Consider the following 10,538-nt stretch of genomic DNA (forward strand, 5'->3'; position numbering starts at 1 on the left):
AACGAAGGCGGTGCTTCGAGTTGTTAGGTTTGGATATTGGCTCTAGCCAATACACAGCCTGATTTTGAGGGTATGTTAGATTTAATGTAATTCATTTAGTAATTATTAGGAATATTATTTATTTATTTTCTGCCTGAATGTGGTGTAGTCTTGACTTTATGTGTGAGTTTGAATTTTTTTGTATAAATAAATCGAGCTGTGCGGGAGCGAAGTCGGTGCTTCGCTCTGGTTGGCTGGATCGGCTCCGGCCGGGAATTCTCTTGACGGTCCGGGACCGAGAATAGTATTTACTTGTGAGCTGTGGCGCAAAGAGACACTCGGCGCGAGAGCGGCCGCGTCTGTACTCATTTTTTACTTAATTATTGTAGATCTACGGCCATTTTAGGGCGTTTTAGACGTCTATTTATGTCTGGATTATAATCGCCTATGCGTTTAATAACCGGGTTGTTGTGAAGTGGGAGTTTATGAAAAAATTTATTGTTGCGAAAAACAAGGTAGTTTTTAATTAAGGGAATTTTTAGTCGTTCGTGCAGTTCTACTGTCCTTGTCCTGGGAGGGGCGTTCCCAATTATGCGGAGGTATTTATTTTGTATGACTTGGAGAATATTTTTATAATAGGTGGATACATTACCCCAGACTTCGTTACCGTACATGAATGCTGAGCGGACAGTAGAAACATAAATTAGTATTTTTAGGTGACGAGGCAAATTACTGCTTTTAAGTAGTGGGTAAAGTTGGTGAAGTTTAGCCAATGCCGACCCCCTGAGTTTATTTATATGTGTATTCCATCTTAGCTTTCTGTCGATAGTTAATCCTAAGTAGGTTGCAGTTTCTGAATAGGGAATTATTTCGTTATTTAAAGTTACATTTCGTGTTGGATTAAGCCGACGGTTGGTAAAATTTAAAGCCTGTGATTTAGTGGGATTAGTTTTAATTTTCCATTTATTGAACCATATTTCGAGATCGTTTAATTGAAGTTGTGTGCGTAGGATTGCATACGGTAAACTTTTGTCGTGGGTAAAGATAACTGTGTCGTCTGCATACATTTGGATGTTTGAATGAGTAATTGGTATGTCAGCAGTATAAATATTGTATAGAAATGGAGAAATGGCAGAGCCTTGAGGTACTCCAGCAGTGATGGAGCGAGTGGAAGAATGGCCTTTGTCAATGGTAACATAGAATTTCCTATCCTGAAAATAGCTGGTTAGTAATTTGATGTAACAATCAGGAAAATTGAAAGAAATTAATTTTTGTATCAGACCAGGTATCCAGACTTTGTCGAAAGCTTTGGCGACATCTAGGAATACTGCTATTGTGAATTCTTTTTTCTGCATGGCAGCCATGGTTTCTGTAGTAAATTTTGTGAGTGCGTGAACTGTAGAATGTGCTGAGCGAAAACCAAATTGTGTATCCGGGATAATATTGTGTACTACAGAATGAAATTGTAGTCTTGAAAGTAGTAATTTCTCGAATAATTTACTAATGGAACTAAGGAGAGATATTGGCCGTCTGTTGGTAGGAATTGTAGGAGGTTTTCCAGGTTTAGGTAAAGTGATAATTTTTGCAGTTTTCCATATCTGCGGAAAATGTTGATAAGTCAAAATAGCATTAAATAGATTTAAAATGGCAAGGAGTGCATTTACTGGCAGGTTTTTAATTAATTTATATGTAATTTTATCATGTCCTGGGGCTTTATTTTCTTTAACGCGTTTTACAATTGTGAGTAATTCTGGAAGTGTAATTAAATCTGGATTGGAAATTACTGGGGCCTGTTGGAAATTATTTAAGTTTGCAAGCACCTCTTGTGTGAATTGTGGGTCCCCTAAATCATTATTAGGTGAAAATTGCTCCTCGTAGCTATCTGCTATTGCATTTGCTTTATCGTCTGGTTCGTACAGCATTTCTCCTGTCGGTGCTTGAATTGGGTTAGAATTAGTATTTTTATGTTTGTTTCTTAATATTTTTGAAATTTTCCAAAATTTATTCATATGGTCGGAAAGTTCAGACATGAAGTTCTCCCAGTTAGTTATTTTTAATTTGTTAAGAGTGTTTTTTAATTGTTTTTTCAAGGAGAAATATTTATCTTTGTTTTCTTTAGTGCGGTGTTTTTGATAAACGTGTCGCGCGTGTCGTTTATTAGTGAGTAGGAGGTCGGCCTCCGGGAATGCTTGTTTAAGGAATTCTCGCCTGTTTAGGAATTTAGTGTGTTTTTTAAGAGTATTTATTAGCGTACTTTGAATTAGTTCCGCGGCAGAGTCTACGTGTTCAGCTGATGTTATTTCCAAATTATTGACAAATAGTTCCTCTGTTTCTATTTTAAAATTTTCCCAGTCAACTACAGGTGTTTTACAAAGGACTGCATTTGGGTGTTTTAAGATGTTCGCTTCCAGAAGACAATGAACGGGCAGGTGATCTGAATCTAGTTCTGGGAGCACTTCCATTTCAATATTTAAGTGTTCAATGTTAGTGAGTATTAAATCTAAAACATCTGGCTGGTGATTTAAATTTGCATGATAAAAAGTTGGGGTGAGCGGGCCTCGAACTGTGTATTTATTTAGTGTGGAGTGATGAGCAAGTCTGTTCCCTTTGACATTAATATACCTGCTATGCCATTGCGTATGTTTGGCGTTTAAATCGCCAGCTATAATAAAAGGGTATGGTTGATCAATTAATTTATTTAAATCTTCGTTTAGTAAGGGCTTGTTAGGCGGATTATATGCTGCAACTAAAGTTATGTGGCCTGTTTGAGTGCGAATATTTATAGAGGTGTTTTCTATATTGGTAGTTGAAATTGTTTTATTTAAATGGTGTGGTATTCTGTTGTGTATTAAAATTAGTGTCCCTCCGCCTTGAGTTACTCTGTCTGTGCGGTAAGTAATATAATTTTTAATTATTAAACGTTTATTAGGTTTAAGAAAAGTTTCATTAATTAGGGCCACCTCCACGCCGTACATCTCTAATACGCGCTCCAGCTCGTATAACTGTTTAAATATGCCATTGGCGTTCCAGTAGAGCAGGGAAAGGGAGCCAGGATGCGCTGCTGCGGGATGTACTACCATTACTCGCAGCCCATGAAAGTCGTCAGGGCCTGCACGAGCAGGAGGGTCTTCATGGATGAGTCGGCGACTGAGTTGGCGAGGAGCATGTAAGGTTTCATGTGGGCCATAAAGGCCACGAAGTTGGCGTCACGGAGGAAATTCATGAGGTCTCGGAGGTCGGAAAGTGAGGATTGGATGCCAGCGCAGTCGCCTGAGGGAGATGGTCCGGGGGTGGGGAGGGATGGAGGGGAGGGGGGTGATTTTGGAGTTGCGGTGGGCTGGATCGGCGGGTTTTTCATGGGAATAGGAAGCTGTATGTTTCGTGTTTGTGTTTGCGGGGGGTTGAGTGCCGCCTGCGCAAAAGAAAGCGTGGGACGAACAAGTTGCGCCGGGGCGCGAGCAGGAAGCTGCGGGAAATTTGCTGGCGAATCCTGTGGTGCACGAGGCAGAGCGGGCTCAGCGTGCGAAGACGCAACATTTTGTCTGAACTGGACTTGCCTCAGGTATTCGGGGCAGAGCTTTGAGTTGCCCTCGTGCACTCCCTTGCCTTTGCAATTGGCGCAGTTGGGATTTTTGCCCAAGTTGGGGCAGGCGGCGTAGGTATGGGGCCCGGCGCAGTGTTTGCAACGAGTGGCCAATCTGCAGAAATTCTTAGTATGCAAGAACTGCCAGCAGTTCATGCATTGGGCTACATCTGTTACGCGTTTCTTGTACTGTGTCACTTCAACTTTTGTCATGTTGACGACTTTGAGAGTGGTGAGCAGCGGCAGTGTGTCATTTTTTGAGGCAGTCACACAGAAACGGGGCAGTGGTTCCTCCCAGGTGTTTGTGGGGTCGGCAGGTTCCGAGCATTTAGCTTTAAATTGATAGACGTCGAGGACAGTGTAGCCGCGCGCCTCGAGGTCCTCTTTGATGGCTTCAGTTGGGGTTGAGCGGGGCATCTTAATAACAACTTTTTGCGGAAGTTCTGAGGCTGTACTATAGGTGAAATAGGGTATTGGAACAGAGTCAAGATACGTTTTTAGTGCTTTGTAGGCCTGCTCGTGCTCACACGAGATTTGCAGCCCCTCGCGAACGAGCGAAATCTGCGCGCCCCCGGGGGCCAGCACTCTCATGCGCGACACGAGCTGGTTGTACAGACTTTGGTCTGGAACAATCAGCCTCAGTGAGTGTTTTCTCGGTTTGTTGGCGCGCGGCGTGCTGGGAGAGGCGGTCGTCTCGCCGTGTCTGTGCGCGCCCTGGGTGGGCGCGATAAGCGGTGCTGACGCGGCGTCTGCGCCGGCGTCTGCGATAAGTGCGTGGGTGGTCCCTGCCGCGGGCGGGGGGCCGGCGCTCTCAGCTAGCGCCGCGAAACGGTTCGAAACCGCGATGGTACGAGTCCTGGCTGCGAGCGGAACTTTCCTCTGTCTTTGTCGTTGTTCTTGCCATTCTGTTTCTCCTCTTTCCTCCTCTCTCCGTTCCAGTTCATTTTTCTTACGTTCCATGCTACGCAGCCATTCCAAGTACGAGGAGTAAGCTGCTTGTGAGACATTAACTGTGCCGGGAGGCGGCTGTTCAGTCTGTGCGGGGGTTTGTTCAATTGTTTCCATGTTGGTAACGTCCTGGGAGGTGTCAGTTTGAACAGTCTGTTCAGGCACAGTGACCTGGAAACTGCCGCCGTCGTACTGAACTAAGGCTGCGCCGGGTGGTAGGTTTTCCGGAAGGGAAATGGTAGGGATGTCCTGCGCGGGCATGACCCCGACCCCCTCAAGGGCTGGCCCTGAGGCCTGGTCGTCGGAGAGACGGAACTCCACTGAAAAACCTGTGTTGTGTGCAGTTAAACTATTAAACGTGTGTCCCTATACGCTGGATGACTGGCTCGCCGCTGACCTTAACAGGCTAGGCTCGAGGTGACCCTTAAGGAATTTAAAAATCTTCCCCGGGTCGGCTGCCAGTCATGTGTCCACGAGCTACTGGTGACGCGACGCGAAGCGAAGAGGCAAGGCCGCACTCCGACGTCCGATCAGCTCGGAGGCTAGGTTGAATCTGGCTGCTCGGCCGCCTCTGTCGTTAGTTTCTATGGATCGACTTCTGTGCTGTGATTGGCTGTTCTCGCCAGCCAATGGAGATGCCGGGCCAATCGCAGTGCACCACAGCTTTAACAAAACTGTTGAAATTTTTACAGCACGCGCAGACGGACCACGATGGCGCGCACGAAGCAGACGGCTCGTAAATCTACTGGAGGCAAAGCGCCGCGCAAGCAGCTGGCCACCAAGGCGGCTCGCAAGAGCGCGCCGGCCACGGGGGGAGTGAAGAAGCCACATCGCTACCGCCCTGGCACTGTCGCGCTGCGAGAAATCAGGCGCTACCAGAAAAGTACCGAGCTGCTTATCCGCAAGCTGCCCTTCCAGCGCCTGGTGCGAGAGATCGCCCAGGACTTCAAGACAGACTTGCGCTTCCAGAGCTCGGCCGTCATGGCGCTGCAGGAGGCCAGCGAGGCTTACCTGGTGGGGCTCTTCGAGGACACCAATTTGTGCGCCATCCACGCCAAGAGGGTCACCATCATGCCCAAGGACATCCAGCTTGCCCGGCGTATCCGTGGCGAGCGTGCTTGAGTTCCTTGCCATTTTTTTTGCAAGGGGGAAAAAAAAAACAGCCCTTATTAGGGCTAAAAATAACTGTCAAATTTGAAAGGAAAACAGTTGTCTGGCTTTTTGTACCTATTAGCTGTCGTTGACCTTTACCCAGCCAATAATATATTACATTAATAAGAATTTGGAAAAACACAGTTATAGTGTCTGTGTTTTGAGGTGGTTGTTTATATTGTACACAAAAGATTTGCACACAATGCAATGTATTCTGCATAGGAAATAAAAACTCTTCAAACAGTGCCTGTCTGCAGTAGCAGCACCATCAGCAGCAGCAGCAGCAGCAGCAGCAGCAGCAGCAGCAGCAGCAGCAGCAGCAGCAGCAGCAGCAGCAGCATAAAGTTCACCATTAATACCCTGAGACCTAATCCTTACAAAAAAAATATGTGTGTGTGTGTGTGTATATATGTGTATATATATATATATATGCTGAAATAAGAGTGAGATGTTTGTAAGACGTTTTCCTGCTTAAAAACTTTAAATAATTTTGCACCTAAACTATACACACAATGTAATTGATAAATTTCTTTATTTATTTATTTATTTCCCCCGCTTCAAATACCATAAGAAATTTTTTAACCAGAATTTTACCTAACGGCAGAGGTGTGGCTATAGGAGGCAATGATTGCAACAACTGATACCTTCATGACTAGTATTGTTGGCCCTTAGAAGGGCCGATAAGGTGGTACAGTGCCACAGAAAGTGCCAGCGGTCCTGCTGGCATCTTCATTTCCGCTTTGGGGCTGCTTTCTTGGGCGACTTGCTCTTTGGGGCAACCTTCTTTGGCTTTGGAGCACGGGGTTTCTTCGTGGGAGGTTTGGACACCTTTTTTGCCTTTGAAGGTGCCTTCTTGGGCTTGGGGGTTGCAGCTGCTGCCTTTTTTTTCTTTTCTGCTGTAGGCGGAGTCTTCTTGACTGGTTTCTTGCCCACCGCTGCCTTCTTGGCTACGGATCGCTTCTTTTCCTTAGGGGCAGCTGCACCACGCTTGCCGCTTGGAGCCTTGGGCTGGTCCGGAGCACCGGTGGTCCCTGAAGCCAGCTTGAAGGAGCCAGACGCACCCTTGCCTTTGGTTTGGACAAGCTCGCCGCTAGCCACTGCTGCCTTCAAGTATTTCTTGATGAAAGGTGCCAGCTTTTCCGCATCTACTTTGTAGGTAGAGGCGACGTATTTCTTGATGGCTTGCAGTGATGAGCCGCCCCTTTCCTTGAGGCTCTTGATCGCAGAGGCCACCATTTCAGATGTGCGCGGGTGCGCGGGCTTGGCTCGTGGCTTCTTCGACGCAGCCTTGCCTTTCTTCGGGGAAGCTGCCTGTGATGGGGCAACAGCTGGTGCTGCAGTCGCTGCTGCGGTATCTGCCATGACGAGACTGATCCTACAGAATGCAAGAGCAAAGTGAAAATAAAATTTTTCTCTCTGCAAATATCTGGTTACCCAATTTTCTGGTTGCGGACGGTTCAGAAAATTCTCGATGCCTTGCTCACGTAGGGAGCAGCGCACTTTGGACAGCGAAAGTAATGTAGGGCTTCTTTAGCACTGATTTTTCAATGTTTTCTAAATGTCAGCAGTCTACGATGACATAATGGGCAGTTCCACTAATAGTGTAATTTTTTTATGGCAGCTGCACTGTTTAATTTGCACTGCGAGCTGTTTAAATTTACTGCTACACCAAACAGGGAACTTTTCATTTGCAGATGTTATTCAAGGAATCAAATACGTAATTTGTGCTGGAATCACTTGAAAATGGTTAAATTAACTTAGGTATACTTTAGTGTATAGTATGCTGAAAATGTGGAGATAATTTCATGAAGGCTGTTTGCTGTGGAAGCACTAGCAAATCACCTTGTTCAGTGCCACCTGGAATGGCTTTCTTCGTGCACCTCCAAGGATGATGTGATTATTATTGTGAGTAAATTTTGTTTACATTTTCATTGTGTGAATAATAAAACTTTTAACTGTACACACAACAAGCATTTCACTTGGATCTGATGCATTCTCAAGAGTGCAGTTTCTGTTTAGCTTTTAAAACTGGCTGCCCTTCAATTCACTCAAGGTGCAGATGCAAGTTGCTGATGAAGTATTCCACACACATGCTACATTGGAGAAATATTTTAATAAAAATTAAAACTCTTGCAGGATTTCGAATAAAAACTATCCTATTTATCCCTTCTATGTTTTGGTACTGCGAAATTGAGAGAGGTAAGTAAGTTGTGAGGTTATTTTTACTTGCTTGCATGTGAGGTTAGCAGAGCAAAAATATTTTTGAAATTGCAGATACATGGTCACTTTATTTCGTTGCAAACATTTATAAGCTCGTAATCTTATTTAAAGTCTCCATACTTAATGCGTTTGGAAAACCTTCTTTCTCTCAATTTTACAATGGAACAAAATTTTACTTGTATGTGTACATTAATTCCATCTCTAAATGATGTAGGTTTACGCACCGAGATCAGGTACATTGTAGAGAGAAAAACACACGAGTACCTGCTTATTTTGAAGTTTTAATGAGTATATTAAAAAAAAAAAAAAAAAACGATAAAAATATAATTGAAAAAGTATATTATTCACGTATTTTTGAGGATGAGGGGAGGGGGTGTTTTTGTCCGATGGTCGTTTATCTTTAAAGAAATTTCCGTTGGACCTGTGCGTTCTTGCTCTGCCAATTCTCGAAAAATGAAATATTTTAAGTCGTCTTTTATGTGCTAACTTCATTATATTTGGCTGCATTCGTATTTTTATTAGTTTTGAAACATTCATGTCACGGAAAATAATCATAAACCAGGACAAAAACGTTTTGACTAAATGTTCTAGGTTGGTTGTAAAACATTTTCTTATTTTATTTCACATCGGAAACATCTGTTAAGTTGTAAGCTTTGTAATGAATGCGACAGTCACTTGTTCGCTGAAGTGTTTGTTTAAGAAATTAGTATTGTAAATTTGTTTATGGTCTTGTTAAATGAAATTTTAAGTGAAATCATTTGGGAAAACAGAGGCTACAGGAATTTTCAACACAACTTGATGACCGACGTTGTGACTAGTGTGGGAGTGTGTGCTCGTGTAAATATCAATTTTTCTTACTCCTCGTGCCGGTCAACAGGAAAACAGCGAGTGTGTTATCTCATCGCGGGCGTGTGATTGCGTGTGGTAAATTGTGCTAGGTTAATTACCGCAAAACTCCACTGTGTGCAAATATGTAGTGTGTCGCTGTATGCAAATATTTGGTATGTCTTTTTTTTTTTTTTTTTTTTTTCAGGCAATACACACTTTGAATTTTACACAATTTCGATGCTGCAACCTAAGTGTATACATGCGAATAGGATTGCTTAAATGAAAAAGTAAAGTAGGAGGTAAGTGCAAATGTTTCCAGGAGGTTATGCACACACAATCTATTTTATGAATTAATAGTTATTATCTAAGAAAATGATAGAAGATTATAAATAATGTGTGCAGAATAATACAGAATTTGCATGTTACACAAAAAAAAATATATATATATATTCCAAATATTGTTAGCAAAATGCACCTAGATTAGTGAGCTGGATTTTTTTTTTTTTTTTGTATTTTTGTTCTGTTGATCCCACGTGGAGTCAAGGCTCCGGGATATAGAACATGTATGTGCAGACAATTAATATTTACATGATGCAAGTTACCAAGAAAAAAAATTTCAAAAAAAAAAAATACATAACATGTTACACAATTTAACTTTATGCAAAACATGAAGCAGCTGTTATCACAAGTCCATTCAACAAATTAACAGTTCAATTTCTCTATTATCAATCAAATTAAAGAATAGCTTCAGAGGGTAGGTAGGATATTCTAGAAGAATTTTTTTTACTGTTTTTTTTTTTAATACTGGTAAATTGTTTTAGTTATTTTCTGTGATATTAAGTTGTAAAGTTTTACTCCCAAGTAATTTAGTCCATTTTCAAATCGCCTAGTGTTATGTTCAACTATCCTCAATTTACTAGCATTTCTGGTGTTATACCTATGTGCGAATATCTAAAAAAAAAAAAAAAAAAAAAAAAATAATAATTTTTTTTTTCTTCTTTTTCTTAAGAATGAATAAAAAGTTTCTAGAACGTATTCATTTATGGCAGTCAGGACTTTAAGTTTTTTGAATTTTGGTCTGCAGTTAGATGATTTTTTATCTTTTGTTATTATTCTAATAGCTCCTTTTTTTTTTTTTTCCCCCAATGTTATATGGCAGAAAGAGTAGAGCTATGGCTACTGTGACATCATGCATTGATGGGAAGGTTATTGTTGGATAACAAAAATTTAGATGATATAATTTTTATTTTTTTCCATACACAACACATTGCAGGTACAATTTTACAGGTTACAGCTGTACCACCTCTAGTATTGCTGCCGACCATCCAACAAATGAGCACACTAAACAGGCATTGATGACATTGTTATCAACGTCTTTTTGAATCTCTCATTATTATACATAACTGCCCACTGAAACAGAGAAACTTCAAAATAGGTGTGTGTGTGTGTGTTTATATATATATATATATATATATATATATATATATATATATATATATATATACATATATACATACATACATACATACATACATACATACATACATACATACATACATACATACATATACACTTATCTATTTATTTTTTCACTTTGAATTTTGTATGAGGTATACACATGCAAAGATTCACAGCTGCTGCTGGGTGGGTGAGTGAGTGAGTGATTGATTGATTGATTGATTGATTGATTGATTGATAGAGAGTGAGTGTGTGTGTGTGTGTGTGTTAGGGGGGGGGGGGGGGGAAATGTGGTGATTGTGGGGGAAAAAAAAATTTAAAATTGAAATTTTTAAAAAAAAATTTTTTTCTGTAGGGTGCAAAATAGTAG

Source organism: Bacillus rossius, unplaced genomic scaffold, assembly GCF_032445375.1.
Source record: "Bacillus rossius redtenbacheri isolate Brsri unplaced genomic scaffold, Brsri_v3 Brsri_v3_scf25, whole genome shotgun sequence".
NCBI lineage: Eukaryota > Metazoa > Arthropoda > Insecta > Phasmatodea > Bacillidae > Bacillus > Bacillus rossius.